This window comes from Chanodichthys erythropterus, chromosome 4 (genome assembly GCF_024489055.1).
Source record: "Chanodichthys erythropterus isolate Z2021 chromosome 4, ASM2448905v1, whole genome shotgun sequence".
NCBI lineage: Eukaryota > Metazoa > Chordata > Actinopteri > Cypriniformes > Xenocyprididae > Chanodichthys > Chanodichthys erythropterus.
In genome coordinates this window covers 5,512,861-5,530,000 of record NC_090224.1, presented here as the reverse complement: position 1 = coordinate 5,530,000, position 17,140 = coordinate 5,512,861, and the positions used below count along the sequence as shown (strand labels likewise).

The 17,140-nt window shown below is 35.3% G+C and overlaps 1 protein-coding gene across 1 annotated transcript in view; it reads left to right on the top strand.

Moving 5' to 3' along the window:
• The window catches only part of itsn2a (intersectin 2a), a 63,767-nt gene that overhangs the window by 523 nt on the left and 46,104 nt on the right, over positions 1–17,140 (top strand). The gene's annotated exons all lie outside the window — the stretch shown is intronic.

Below are 17,140 nucleotides of genomic sequence, written 5' to 3'. Positions count from 1 at the left end.
CTAGTGCACCTGCCTCCAGGATACCTGTGTACATCTACAATGACCCTCATCATCCAGCCTCAGTGCATACAGCATAGGAAATGCACTTGTTTTAATAACAGCTGGCTCATTTGTGTAGTCAGTTAGCACAAAGTTCTTGTTACATATATGCATGTATACATATGGATGACACATTAAGTAATTTTTATTCAGGATTAAAGTTACATTGTTCACTTATGCTTGGCACATGTTGTGGGGTTGGCTTGGAACAGTATTAAAATATTGTAGCAGTGAAGCACAACAAACAGAAAAGATTGATTATTTATTTTTTGATGTTTAAATTAAATTGTATATGATAAAATAAGCCATTTCCACGGTCATATAAATTTGTTTTAACATTATTTATTGATTTATGCATGCTTTTAACTATTTTTATTGCCTCACCCATATAATCAGGACTAGCTTGGCCCTAAAATTTCAGAATCAGCTAGTGCCCCTTAAAGGGATAGTTCACCCAAAAATGAAAATGTGATGTTTATCTGCTTACCCCCAGCGCATCCAAGATGTAGGTGACTTTGTTTCTTCAGTAGAACACAAATGATGATTTTTAACTCCAACCATTACAGTCTGTTAGTCGTATAATGCATGTCAATGGTAACAAAATTTATGAGAGTAAAAAAAAAAAACATGCACAGACAAATCCAAATTAAACCCTGCGGCTCGTGACGACATATTGATGTCCTAAGACACTAAACGAACGGTTTGTGCGAGAAACCGAATAGTATTTATATCATTTTTACCTCTAATACACCACTATGTCCAACTGCCTGTTGGACAGCGTGCGCACGGCATCAGGTATGTGTGTGTTTCTGCTATGTAGAGTTCATTATTCGAATCAGCTATTAATTATTCTTTTTGTATACTACTGTACATACCCCAGCCAACCCTGAAACCAATGTGCCAACCACCCTCACTCTCACTTTACTTCAGGCATCATAATAAATTACAGGCTTCAGAATCCAAACTATAACTCCATGGTTTCATTCATGTACTTTAAAATGTATTTTGCTAAAACATTATTAGCTCACGGTTAATTTATTTTTTGACAGAAAAAAATAACACTAAAACATTAAAATGACCTTTTAATGTTCTTTTTTTGGTGGGAAACATTTTACAATAAGGTCCTATTGCTTATTTGGTAATGCATTAACTAGCAATGAGTTATACATTCGTTAATCTTTGTTAATGTTATCTTATGTCCATTAAATAATATTAACAGATATACTTTTGATTTTATGAGGTATTAGTAAATGTTGAAATTAACATTAAGCTAAATACATACTAGAAGTATTTTTCTCTGTTAGTTCATGTCAACTAATGTAAATAATTTTGGATTAACCAACAATGGTTTCGTCATGTTGTTCATTAATGTTACTCTGAATTTACTCATAAAATTACACTGTAATGTTACGTGTGAGCCAGGCTATTTCCTTTGAAGTTTTTTAGATTCACAGACCGTTGTAGAAGTAGGTTATGTAGTGTGTGCCAACTGTCATATATTCTCATAACTCTCTCCCTCCAAGGCTAACGCTGTTAATCAAAGCACAGAGGCTACAATCTGTTTCGGTTCTTGCATCTTCTTCGGTATGTGGGGCACGGGCCAGTCGCAGTAGTAAATAACCTGAGTGATGAATGGATGAGTCTGATCAGGAGAAACATGCTGACCATCATTTTTTTTCTCTTATCGGCACAGTGATAAACACGCTTCTCTGAAATACATCAAGATGGCAACAATAATATTCACCAGTTTTTGTTAATTTGCTGAAAGACACCACTGTAATGACCTTAGGTGGTGATTTTTAAATATGGGATATTTTGTTTTGAAAGCATCAATGTTCTGAAATAATGTTGAGTTGTTTTAATGTTCAGTTAGATTCTCTCTGTGGTCTTGAGTAGCCTAATCTTTGTGTAAATGTCAGTGGAATTTATACTTCATTGCAATTGTCTTTGGAAGATGTAAATCAAGTCATAAATTGTGCTAACATCACACTCATATGCAGGCAGGGTCTTTATCTAAAGAATATATGCAGATTACATAATTTCCAGCAGGTTAATAGGGGTAATATTCATGTATATAAGATGGAAAGTGTTGCTGTACACTACCATTTTGGGTCAGCAAGATTTTTAAAAATTTTTTTTTTAAATAAATGAATACTTCTATTCAGCAAGGTGCTGTTTTTTTAACTTTCTAATCAAAAAATCCTGATAAAAAAATTATGCTTGTTTCCACAAACAGCTCAATTTTATATTCATAATCACAAAATCAGTTTGAATGGCTGCTGAGGAAAGCGATATCTTTTTCTTTGTCCTTTTAACATTTAAGAGGATTTCCTATGACAGTGCTAGTCAATACATTTGTCAGTTGCATCTTGTAAGATGCTGTTTAAAGTAAAAACAACATCCTTGTTTCAGTCCATTTCAATATGAAAGTCTTTGCGACTGACTGACTCAATCATAAAGACAGTCTTTGCCTCCATCTTATATCTCATATTTACGGACTCTTTCTCAATACCAAAAATGACGGCATGACACAGTTCAGTCAAGTGTACAAAAGCAGCGTTCTAGTTAGTAACGTTAGCGTTACAGTATTTCATTTCAATGTAAATATAAAGATATGAAACTTAATATAGCACTTAAGCCAAAACTATTAGCTCTGTAACAAGAAATAGATTAATAAGACCAAAGATTGCCCATTTGATATACCGAATTATACCCCATGTTTAAACGCTATCTACATAAGAGCCAGCTGTAAATTCTGTAAAGGACTGGCCGAGATGAAGCTGTTCTCTGCGGGTACATGAGTGCTGATGGCCTGGAGCTCACATCTCAGAAAGCGTCTAAACAAGTTTTCAAATAAGCACTATGTTTTGCATATCTGAAGTCTAAACAGCTAAATTCTCGACTACATTCTATTACAAAATAACAGTATTATATATAAAAAATATGGTGTCATCCGCCATGACACTCGCTGTGAGAATGCTGAAAGCGGAGTGAAACGGTTCCTGTGGCGATACTGGTAGAATATTGCATGGCTGGAAAGGCCTCTCAGACAATCAGATTAGAGAACCAGAACGAACTGTTGTATAAAATATAATATCCCAAAATGCACTAATGAATATGACTCTAAACAATGTGAATTGCTTGACTTGATAATGATTTGACAGAGATGTCATTTGTGGACAGAGTGAAGTAAAAGTGCCTATATAAAGTGTGTGTGGTTGGCGTGACATGCTTTCTATTTGAGTTTCTTATCTCGTTCGCTAAATTTTTCACTCCTGAATGCCAACCACCCATGTTCTGTGCGAGCACTGGTGTGTGTGTGTGAATCTCCCAGTGGGAACAGGGTGGAGTGCCCCAGAAATATGCCTTATATGTCACACAGAGAGAGAGAGAGTATTGCTTCCTACTAGAGGATGTTGGCTGCCCTAAATATCAATAGTAGTGTGTGTGTTTGAGAGAGAGAGAGAGAGAGAGAGAGAGAGAGAGTTTACCAGTGAGAGAAGAGAAAGGCTGAAAATGAAATGGTGTTTGTGACTATGTGTCCTCACAACACTCTTTAATAATATAATCAAATCTGCGAGTTCAATTCTCTTGCTGTATGTCATTCAGTACACAACAATATTGCACTGTGAATATCAATGGAGTTACTCTTACAAAACATCACTGCTGTTCCTGTTCACCTTCAAATGTAAAAAGACAGAAAAGTTTCTCTAAGCTTCTCTGTTGAGGAGAAAAAGAGATTCCTCATGGAATTAGAATGATAGACGTGCCTCTCTGAGCTTAAAAAAAGACGTTTCTAAGTTGGATGGTGGACCTGGCTGAAACTAAGTGCTGTAGAGAAGACAAGCGGTTCCTTGAACGTGCACTTTCAAGAGAACGTGGCCCCCACCTTCAGTGCTACTGTTTATACAGGCAAAAATGCTCTGAACTATAAGTAAAAGCATGCTAAAGGGAACTGAAGCTTGAGCACCACTTGTGTAACTCTACTTTAGATAAGTACTTGCGTGTGGTGAAAAAAGGTGAGAGGTAAAAGAGGTGAGAGGTAAAAGATCTGTTGCTGCAGTTCCTCCCTGTACTACAATTAATAAATTGTGTACAGAAATGCACTTACAGTACTTGCATCTCTCATTTTTAGCCAAAGTCCTTTAATTTCACCTGGCGTCCATCTTGGAAATGCTATTTGGCAGCTATTTTCTATGTAGATAATGGAGATTTGGAATTAGAGAATTAGATTTGTGTGTGTGTGTGTGTGTGTGTGTGCGTGTACAAGAAAAATGTGCCTCTACCTACACTTTTGCAAAACTCCAAAAACATTCCTATAAATACAATTCACTGCAGATTTCAACAGAAAAGACCACTAGAGGTAGAAAACGTCAACAACTTTTTCATACCTTTTCATGTGAATTATTACAAGGCATAACTATATGTTATGACCTCAAAACATTCTTATAGTTTATGATTTATAAACTAGTACATTTCGACATTTGCATCACATACATGTATGCATTGTGCGTTTTAACTAGGGTTGTTCTGATTACGATACTAGTATCGGAAATACCACCGATACCAGAAAAAATTCTTGCATCGTATCGGCGAGTAATTAAACTCATGTACCGATCCGATACCATTTTCTTAAACAATATCTAGTTGTGCCCGCTAAGTTGTGCTGTGTTGCCATAAGCAACCACTGTTTAGAGCAGCGAAGAATTGAAAAAAAGGGTTATTTATTAGAAATAAAACTAAATAAGATGCTAAACTAATTAATTTAAAGTGAATCTGAAGCCTACCTTTCTCATTCGGCAGTTTCCATTTTCGAGAGGAATGCTAAACTATTAGGCTGTTTATTATGTAAGCTTTGTACTTCACTCGCATTATCGACAACATTCTTCGGCAGATTGTTTTACAGAATTGAATTGAGCAGTGTAAAGTTTTATATGTTTGGTTGATTGTATTTTATTTTAATATTTAACAGCTGCGATATCAAGTAAGCAATGCAAGAATTTGTGTGCGTGCGCATGAGGTGCCGGCGCGACCACTGGAATGTTTTTTCCTAAACTGTACTCCTTAATTTATGGTTTATGGTCGGAATTTAAAAGCCAGACATAATTCATACATTTACAAAAGACATTTAAATAACGAAAACAAGCAGAATGTCTGTTTGGAGTGCGTCACAATGAATCACTTTCGTTTTGTTAATATGTAGACCTAATTATAAGGTGAAATATTTTGTGTAGCCTATAGGCCTAAATATTCCCTTTTATTGTATAATTGTTATGTTAGCCTATAGTTTTATTCTGAACCGCTGCATGTGCGTGATGTGGCGTTGTGTTAACTCATGTTCTACATATCCTGTAATTTTCGCTGGTTTCAAAACGCACAACATGCTGCATATTAGCGTACTTGACATTCATTTTCACTTAAATGTAAGCCTAATGCTTGACTGTTGGTGACATATATCATCGGAAAAACTAATGGCAGGGCATTGCCATTGTGACTGTGATGACTTGACAGCGCGGGCATTTCACTCGTTGGATGCGTCAGCGTCACATTTGCATAGGCTGTACTATTTGAACTCGTGATTGGTTGACTGCCAAATCAAAATATTAAATGGAACGAAAAAATAACATTATTAACCGGTTAATGGCCATTTCAAATAAGCGTTTCTGTTCAAAACGATTAAATTTGATTCAGTTTCCGTTTCCATTCTGGTCAAAACTTCATTCGTTTCCGGTTTTCGTTTTCATTCCTTGAACCGGTTCAGAGCTCTGCACCCAGGTATCGGATCAGTACTCGGTATCGGCTGATACCCTGAGCTCAGGTATCGGAATCGGTATCGGGAATGGAAAAGGGGTATCGGAACATCTCTAGTTTTTACCTCCCGTTTGCTTTTGTTAACACTATCCTTTAGGCTTAGGGTAGGTTTTAGTGTAGGTGGTATGTTATTTTCAATGAGAGCATTAACCTTTAGCTACACTCACTGGACGTTTTATTTCTGAACTGCCATAATACGTACAACCAACATAATAAAATGTTTCCAGTCTATGCCAGATTCACGTTCATACGTTTCAGATAAAACTAAATTTGCTTTTAGTGCCACTGACTGGACATTTCGCTATTTCGATATAGGCCTACTGTAAGTGTCACAAAATTTGCAAGTCGTAACATAATATCATTTCGTTTTTTATTTATTTGAGTAAAATAAGGTCTGTGCCTTACTTGAAGAGACTTCAAGTAAATTTTGAAGCTGCTGTGTTGTTAACAAATGTAAGTTGCTAACAGTTTGCTAAATAGGGACAACTACCACGACAATGTGAGCTTGATTGAATAATCACACTGTTGTCGCCCTTATGTAGCAACTTACACTTTTAAAGCACAGTGTTTTCAAATTTCATGGGTATGAGATGTGTAAAATTTATGTTGTTTAACAAAATGTGAAAGTGTCTTGAAGAAGTATTAAACACAGAGCTTATTTATTCTGTCCAAAACCGCAAGCTTGGCAGATTAGCCTCCCATTACCGAATTAGCTCCAAATCGACATTATGACTTAATAGTGAAGTACAAGTATGCAGCTGTCATTTAATGGGCAAAAAAAATAAAATTTTGTTTTAATAATGGCAAATAAATCCAGCCAGAAAATCAAAAAAAAAAAAAAGGTAAACGTTTTTAGCAAATAATGCTAAAAGCTTTAATTTCTGTAGGTATGATAAAAGTCTAAATGATTTTCTGTGGTAATCAACAACACTTCTTTTTTTTTTTTAACTCTCAATATTGCATTACGTTACGATCATTTAGCTTGACTCATTTTTCATCTGTGGATATGCTGCTGTTTATTTTGCCAGCATCTGGAGATATGTATTCTATGAGTCTGCTAATCATACAGATACGATATAGAGAGTTGCCGCTCTCTTTTAATTTGTAGAGGTGTTTTATTGTTCGCGTTCACCTCTGTACAACTCTCTGAATGGCTAGTGTGGTCTCTGCTGGCATGTTTCATATGCTTGTTTCCTGTGTGGACAGAGGAGCCCTTATTCCCCTTCCCTGCACAAAGCATGCTGGGTAGTGCACTCAGAACAGACATGTGCTGTGTGAAGAGAGTGACATGCTGATGAATGCTGAATTGCCAGTGCTGCAGGTGTCCATCACTAACAGTTCAAGGGGCATTTGTATGTGACTGTGTGAGATAAAGTAAAAGATTGATAGGGACGGGACAAACAGGCAAGCAGGGAGAGCAAGGAACAAGAACCCATACTGGTAGAATTTAGCCTTACCTGTAGTTTTTCATGCGAGTTTTCTTGTATGTGAGGTTTTGACGGACGGATTTTGGATGGGATAGCATGTTACTGTGTTTGTGTGTGTTTAAAGGAGAGCTTGTATATCAGGTTCCATGGCTTGAAGGCTCAGACTCTGTTTGCAGATGTAACACCAACTCTTGGCTTGCACATACACAAACACACATTCACACTACATGCATAATGGTGATATTGTCTGTATTGACACAAATGAGGAAGCACTCTAGATAATTAAAGGTTTTCTTGTACCCCACAGTCCCATCAGTAAGGCTCAATATTCAATACTCCTTTGGAGAACAAAGAAATGATCATTTTAACTCATTTTATACTGTATCTCATTTAGCATGTTTAAAGACATTATTACACTTCAAACAATTAATGCAATTAATGTCTGAAAAACAGACTCAGCAACCTAGCTTAATTTCTGAATTTGCCAAGCTATTAAAAAAAGGAAATATACTGGTGCATATAAAATATGAAATTTATATATTACACTTGTAAATATTTATATGTTAGACCATAAGTGACACTTGTACATATATACATATGTATATATGAACTGTAAATATATTAGGCCACCATTAGATGTTTTTTTTAGCTATGGCATAATGACCACATATAATTATTGTCTCTTTATTAGAATATAACCAGAAAATACAGGGAATTTGTATGCAGTATTAAAAAATGACTTCTGTAGGCTAAAGTGGCAAGTATTTAGTTACCTCCCCTTACATTTGAGCAATAGCAGGACCTGGCTTTCTTAAACCTAAATGGAACAGTAAAGGACTGAGGCCAAGAAACTCTCAAAATATGATGAGAAGTTTCACAGATTTTCTTCTTTGAGAAAATGGACGAAGTCTAGGAGGTTACACTAAATACTGATTTTTGCTTAAAGAAGCCATTTTGTTCAGATTTTTTTTTTTAAAGTAGTATTTTACTGAACAAATTGCGTCTCCGTCTTTAAATGAGTTCAGTAATAATTAAAAGTTTCTTAAGGATAAAAAACTATAAACTGTAAACTATATAGTGAGCCCTTACTTGCACATTTCAATAATATTAAAGGTGCCCTAGAATTAAAAAATTGAATTTATATTAGCTTAGTTAAATAAAAAGAGTTCAGTACATGGAAATGACATAAAGTGAGTCTCAAACTCCATTGTTTCCTCCTTCTTATATAAATCTCATTTGTTTAAAAGACCTCAGAAGAACAGGCGAATCTCAACATAACACTGACTGTTACGTAACAGTCGGGATCATTAATATGTACGCCCCCAATATTTGCATATGCCAGCTCATGTTCAAAGCATTAGACAAGGGTAGGACATCTGGATGTGCACAGCTGAATCATCAGACTAGGTAAGCAAGCAAGAATAATCACGAAAAATGGCAGATGGAGCAATAATAACTGACATTATCCATGATATCATGATATTTTTAGTGATGTTTGTAAACTGTCTTTCTAAATGTTTCGTTAGCATGTTGCTAATGTACTGTTAAATGTGGTTAAAGTTACCATTGTTTCTTATTGTATTCACGGAGACAAGAGCCGTCATTATTTTCATTATTAAACACTTGCAGTCTGTATAATTCATAAACACAACTTCATTCTTTATAAATCTCTCCAACAGTGTAGCATTAACCGTTAGCCATGGATCACAGCGTCAAATTCATTCAGAGTCAAATGTAAACATCCAAATAAAAACAATACTCACATAATCCGATGTATGCATGCAGCATGCATGACGAATACTTTGTAAAGATCCATTTTGAGGGTTATATTAACAGTGTAAACTTTGTTTATGCACTGTTTAAGGCAAGTGCGAGCTCCGTGGCCGGGGAGCGAGAGCATTTAAAGGGGCCACAGCATGAATCGGCGCATTTCTAATTATGCCCCAAAATAGGCAGTTAAAAAAATTTATTGAAAAAACATCTATGGGGTATTTTGAGCTGAAACTTCACAGACACATTCAGGGGACACCTTAGACTTATATTACATCTTGTAAAAAAAACGTTCGATGGCACCTTTAAAGGTAGAGCCCAAACTATTAGCCTAAATTCAGTTGCTATTTTTTTTTTTTTTTAGATATAATCAACACTCTAATAACAAATTGTATGCAAACTTGTAAACTGCACATAAGGCAGTTTTTGCTTTAACTTCTAAATCTAATTATAAAATTATGTTTTTACTTCAATTCGTTGTTGAAATATAATCATTTACACAGTGGCTGTCATTTTCATGACAGATTTATTTAAACACACATCACTAACAAATTCAATAAAATATAATGAATATATAGGCTAATAGTACTGTATTTAATGTTTACAAGCTGTTTTACTGATGTCTTTCCACTGTTGAAACACTGATTGAGCGATTACACAAGATATTATACGTTTCAGTAAGCTGCCCATTTTTTACTCGCGCTCCACGCTGCTGACAGAATTTGAAAGATTACATTTTGTTTAGTATCAAAAGTAACAAAACACGTAACTTATTGCGATTATTGGTGGTTAGGCTACAACGGACGGGCGCATTCGGTACGCCATGAGAGTGTCGCGGTAAGTACCGTGGGTGGTGTGTTGCGTATTTTTTCAGTTCGGTTTGAATATCGTGCCTGTTTAATGAAACCCCATAGCTGTTATAAAGTGCACTGAGACATAATTCAGAGAAAGAGCGACTTTCTTACTTTACTGTATGCATCTCTGTCTGTCTTATAGTGTCTTAGTGAATATTTGTGTATCTATGCAGCTTGAATGTTTTCTCCAAGCCTCGGGGAGACATATTTGTGTGGGTGTAAATAGAAATGTTGCAACTGCCCATTTTTAATTTATTGCACAAAAATGTGAGACCCACAGTGACTTTTACTTCAGTCAGAGAGAGAATTGCATAGATGAATGTGGTGATTCACTCCAAATTATCCTTCTGTGTGTACGGAATTCAAGAGTAACTCCCAATACTGCAGTGACTGCAATATTTTGTTTTTTTGACCAGTTTTAAACAATAGTAGTGACCAGAGCCTGGCCCATTTTTAGTATAGCTGCTGTCAAGAAAGGCATAAAACATGTATTTCTTGTGGTAACATTTGATTGAACCTCATTGTTTAGGAGTGAATGCAGATATAGAATGTGGTTGTCAGTCACAGAATTAAGCATTCAGAAGAAGAGTGACAGTGTATTTAGCTGCAGTGTGTACGTGATAGCAAGAAAGGTGTTAGAGTTACTCTAATAAACATGGAACTGCAAGCCGTGCTGTAAGATCACTGATGTACAAAGTCCTCTCTTCTCTCTCGCATCATCTCTGCTGCATTAGACAGAGAGAGACGCAATTTAATATTCAATCTAGTTCAGTCTACATGAGAAAAGTGAAATTGAGAATGGAATTTAGAGAGCAGTGTTTAATAAGCAATTCATCCTGGGTCCATTACACCTCTGAACCTCTCATCCACATCCCAAGCCTCTCTAGAGCACAAGTTGTTCTAGAAATCCTCCATGTGTAGCAGCAGAATTTCTAAATTAAAAAATAGAAATGACTCCTTCCCTGATTCCCATAAACTCTGAACAATGTGAATAAATGGACTGTGGATCACATTTAGTTGTCTCTGCGGCTTTATGCAAATTATGTGGTGGATTATATTAAGCTGTTTTAGAAATGAATCAGAATTTTCCCCCTGTTCAACTAGTAATGACATGCAAATGTCAGGTGTTTACTATGTGCATATAAATGAACTAAGAATTCTATTGTGTGAGAATAAAATGTGTTTTGTTTCTTTGACATTTAGTTTATTGCTTTGGGTCTGTGGATAGTTTTTGTACATATTTGATAGAAAAATTTGAATGTTCACTTTAGGTTTAAACGTCATGTTCATATTTGAATGTGTTATATTCTCTCTAATACAGGAAGTTTTTCTGCAAATATTATCCAGAGGTTGGCATTATAAATTTAATTATAAAAACTGTTTTTGGCAATTTTCTTTTGTTACATAAAGATGTTTAACTTGAATGAAAAATGGAAATTGGAAATAGTTATATAGTTCATTTTAATTCTCTTATATTGTTCATTGGAAGAAAATATCTGTTATATTTTCAGCCTGAATTAAATAATTGTGTTAAATTGAATAGGAAAAATGTTTTTTTTTTGAGTATGGAAAGATGCTGATATGGTCTGTATAGGTGTATACGTGTTTGTTTCCAAGGATTGAGATCAACTTCATCTAATCTTCACTCCACTAGCTTGATGCCTGTTGAACTGTGTGTGTGTGTGTGTGTGTGTATATATATATATATATATATATATATATATATATATATATATATATATATATATAAAAAAATTTAAAACAGATATTTAGTGAGGTATTTGGACAAAAGGTAAAATATGAAAGGCAACTTAGGCAAAGTAAAATATTGAAGTGCATTCTTTTGTAGTAAAATCAAACAAAGCAGCCTAAAGAGGTTTTGAGTTTCAGTGTGTGTGAATGTGTGAAAACGAACCAATTCCAAACAACCACAGATCCTGTCTGTCTCAGCTTTCAGCTCTTTAATCCATACATCAGTCTATTAACCCTCCATTTATTGATCTGTAATGGACTCTTTATTTGCACATAGTAGATTAGTAGAGGACGAGAACCCTGGGTCACATCTTCACTCTCATTATCTCCATCTCTCCTCTCTTCTGCCTCAAATGGCAATCTCAAGAGTGTCAGAACATATTAAGTTGAACACTATACAAAGAAGCTTTATAACTTAATGGGGTTTTAAGCATTTCCACAGTCTGAAGGAATCTTTACCCAACAAAACGAAATACATTTATTATATTATTATTATTGCTAATTTTAAAAGTACTTTAAGTTTGGTATGCCATGAAACATTCATTTTACTATTAAAATTTTTCATAATGAGTGATAAGATTCTAGCAATCATAGCAAATCTTTGATTGGAAGCCTTTGGTTTGACTGCATGACATGAAACTGAGATGAAGGGAGGCCTTTATATCCAATCCTCTCAGTGTAGCAGCGACACTGTAATGATACTGTTAACCTCTGCAGAAATGAATGATACTGTGCTTTTCATGAATCATATACGTGAGCGAGATATCTCTCTAAGCACATAAGCCTCAGTATTCCTTAATGCAAAACTGATGATGCCTCACCGCTTTAGCGTTATAAATTAGATAGGACAGTGAAATTTACACACAAGCTAATGGGAGAGAAGAAAGGGAAAAGGGATTTGGAAAGGACTTGAACTCAGATCACTTGTTATTAAGGCAGTAAGAGAGTGAGACTTCAGGAAAATGAGCAGAATTGGTAGATCAGACATGTTTTGCACTGTAATGTTTTGCCTTGTTTTTTCTTTTTATACAGTTTGTTGACACTTCTGACTCAAGTAACTTGCTGTTATTGCATTGCAGCATGCTGGTGATGAGGTAATAATACCATAAGATACTATTGTAACAGTGCAAAATCATGCGCTGTCTAAATGTAATTTACGCATAAAAGCATAATCTAGCAGTCAGTGCTATTACAGAGCTCTGACTCTCCTGGGAGCCATAAAAGCAGCACAACATATTACAATGCCATAATGCAGTGCTATTTTGTAAGTGTGGCCTGGCTAAGCTGTTTGTGGCATTGTATCTGGACAAAAAAAAATAATCATAAAAAGCATTATGAAATGCAAAAGTCTTTGTTTTTGTCAATGATTAATGTTAAATGTAACTGAAATTCCTGTTGTGAAAGCAAGGAGCTTGTTGCAGAGTAAAAAGTTTTGACAACCTTTCTAACCAACAGGGATATTAAAGGATTAGTTCACTTTCAAATTTGAAACTTCCAGATAATTTACTCACCCCCTTGTCATCCAAGATCTTCATGTCTTTCTTTCTTCAGTCGACAAGAAATTAAGGTTTTTGAGGAAAACATTCCAGGATTATTCTCCTTATAGTGGACTTCAATGGAGCCCAAACGGTTGAAGAACTTCAAAACATTCTACACGATCCCAGACGAGGGATAAGGGTCTTATCTAGAGAAACCATCAATCATATATACATGCACTAGCATATTGTATATGACAATTTAGTTCCAACTTTGACCTGTGGAGGGCAGTAATGCACTTATCAGTGTCTACAATATTGGAATTCAAATAGAGAAGTAGAAGAAGAAGAAGAAGAAGAAGAAGAGAGCTAGTTCAAGATGAGCATTTATGGTTAAAACGTAGAAAATGTATTTTATTTTAGAAAATGAGCAGTGGTTTCTCTAGATAAGACCCTTATCCCTCGTCTGGGATCGTGTAGAATGTTTTGAAGTTCTTCAACCGTTTAGGCTCCATTGAAGTCCACTATAAGGAGAATAATCCTGGAATGTTTTCATCAAAAACCTTTTCTTTTCGACTGAAGAAAGAAAGACATGAATATCTTGGATGACATGGGGCTGAGTAAATTATCAGGAAATTTTAATTTGAAAGTGAACTAATCCTTTAATCTTAGAGTAAATATAAAGTTTACACTGCAAGGTAGGAATGAGAATTGATTGCGCAATTTGGGCAATTTTAAACCTTTTCATATATTAGATGCATGGATGTTTTAAAGGGGACCGTTTACGCAAAATTCACTTTTACACAGTGTACAAACATAAATGTGTGTTGGCAGTATGTGTAAACAACCAACCAACATCATAGCCACTGAGGACGCAGTGAATTAGTTTTATTTTTGAAGGGAATGCGCCCCCATATACCTAAATTCATTTATGTCTTCGCAAATCGTTTTACACCAGACTGCTTTGTGAACGAGGGTCAATACAAAGGGACAATACAAAACAGGTTTTGCTAAAAAGTTGTTACTCAAGGATGGATCAGTACCAACTGTTTGTGATCCAGCTTATAGTCTCCAGGGCGATACTGGTTACAGCAATAATGAAGGGGAGAGCACTTTATTACAGTTCATCTGAGTTGTTTTACGGATATAAATTTACCAGTGTATTAAGCACCCCCTGAAAAGGCATAAGGTCTGTATATATTTGTATACTGTTAGTTGTAATGAGTGATTTTGTTTAATTCGCTGTGTATGTTGATGAAAATGCAAGGGAGAGAGAGAGTTTATAGATAAGATAATAATGCACACTTCTTGTACTATGTTTTGTTCAGCTCTTATGGTGATTTTCTGGAGTTAAAACAGGCACTTCATCTTGTGTGTAATGTACTTCATAAAACTCATCAGTAGTCTGTTAAAACAGGGTAGTACTTATAGTGGATAAAAGCAAGATGACAACATAAGTTATAACCTTCATTAAACTAAACTATACCTGTTCTATCTCCATGCAGCATATATTCTCTGACTCCAGTTTGAACATATGAGGCTAAACACCGCTACTGACAGTTTCTGACATTTTCAGTGCATGAGATTGTCCTTCAGTGCATTGTTTTGTTGTTGCATGAGCTCTTGAAGCTCCGCCCCCTTTTTGAAAGGGGGCGGGAGCAGCAGCTCATTTGCATTTAAATAGACACACAAAAATGGCGTGGTTTTGCTCCCCCCCAAAAAGTGGCAATTTTAACATGCTATAAAAATTATATGGGGTATTTTGAGCTAAAACTTCACACTCTGCATCAGAGACTTATTTTACATATTGTAAAAAGGGGCATGATAGCTCCCCTTTAAGTTCACTAATTTTTATTAGAATGTCTGTAACAGTTAGTTCCGGTCCTCAAATTTGTTTGGCTCAATGCCTTAGTAATCTGAGCTTTAGCAATAATACTTTACTAAATGCAGAGCTCTTTACACCAGAAGTGAGTATTTGTAGTGCATAACATGTTCTCAACCAAATGATAATCTGATTTTTACTGTCTTAGATGCTAAAAGTACTAAAGAAAATGAGCAGTGGGAGGTTTGTGCACTACTGAGTCACTGGCAGGCAAGTCTAATTAGTAGATTCAGATACTCCCAAAACTGCTGGAATATCTGCTGACAGCTAATTTGCAGAAAGGTGCTGATTTGTATACTAATGCACTCTAGCATAACGGAGCAGATATTGAAAGGTGTAATGTTTTGTCTCTCACTCCTGAGAATATTATCCAAACTGCACCACTACTGCCTCCCCCGTACCAGCAGTTCAGTTGAAACACTGCCAGATCATTTGAAAACATTTAATTTCCATTTAATAATGAAAGATAAGTTATGGAATTTAGACTTATATGTGAAAATGGATCTAATGTAATGACGTTGAACTGCCTAAATGTGTTTCTTTTCGTTGGGAATACCGTAAAAAAAAGTTATTATTAATAATTACTGTAACTGATGGATCATCTTTTCATAATAGATTTTTTTCATAATTCTTTATCTATATAAATATAAAAAGGTAAACTTGTTGGAAGTACTGAAATGCATTGCCCTAATCAGTGTTTAAAGCAATCATTAATTTGTTTCCATATCAAACGTGAAACTGCTATGCGACATGACACAATCACAGCCAATCAGAAGATTTAAGCTAGGACCTATAAGATTTTAACAGTGGGCGGGGCTTCCCTGTGCTCTATTTTAAACAAATTTTAGCCTGCGAAGTCAATGACTAAAAAAAGTCTCACCTTATTTTAGTGTTTGTACACATGAAACTTTCTCACACTGGTTGCAATTCAACTAGGAAGAATCTGTGTCTATCCAGTTTCAGCAAGTTTTACAGTTAAGCTTTGGCAAAATGAAAAAAATTTAATGTAGTACATACAATATAGGTCAGGAAATTATATAGGCTACATTCACTCAGTCAATGTTTTGGATTGACTGTTACTGGCTGTTTTGGGTCAGTATGATTTTTTTGAAAGACTTTTATTTAGCAAGGTTGCATTAAATTGATCAAAGTGACAGTAAAGCCATTTATCATGTTAGGAAAGTTTTCTATTTCAAATAAATGCTGTTCTTTTGAACTTTATTACTCATTAACTTTATTACTCATATTTAAGACTCATTAAATTGATCAAAGTGACAGTAAAGCCATTTATCATGTTAGGAAAGTTTTCCATTTCAGATAAATGCCGTTCTTTTGAACTTTCTGTTCATCAAAAAACAGAAAATTCTATGAATGCCTTCCAAAAAATACTATGGAAGGCATTCTTTAAAGGTGCCATTGAACATTTTTTTACAAGATGTAATATAAGTCTAAGGTGTCCCCTTAATGTGTCTGTGAAGTTGCAGCTCAAAATACCCCATAGATTTTTAAATTAATTTTTTTAACTGCCTATTTTGAGGCATAATTAGAAATGCGCCGATTCAGGCTGCGGCCCCTTTAAATCGCGCGTTCTCCGCCCCCTCCCGAGCTCTCGACTCTATCACAGCATAAACAAAGTTCACACAGCTAATATAACCCTCAAAATGGATCTTTACAAAGTGTTCGTCATGCAGCATGTCTAATCGCGTAAGTATAGTATTTATTTGGATGTTTACATTGATTCTGAATGAGTTTGATAGTGCTCCGTGGCTAACGGCTAATGCTACACTGTTGGAGAGATTTATAAAGAATGAAGTTGTGTTTATGAATTATACAGACTGCAAGTGTTTAATAATGAAAATAATGACGGATCTTGTCTCCGTGAATACAGTAAGAAACGATGGTAACTTTAACCACATTTAACAGTACATTAGCAACATGCTAACGAAACATTTAGAAAGACAGTTTACAAATATCACTAAAATATCATGATATCATGGATCATGTCAGTTATTATCGCTCCATCTGCCATTTTTCGCTATTGTTCTTGCTTGTTTACCTAGTTTGTTGATTCAGCTGTGTACATCCAGACGTTAATACTGGCTTGTGTAATGCCTCGATCATGGGCTGGCA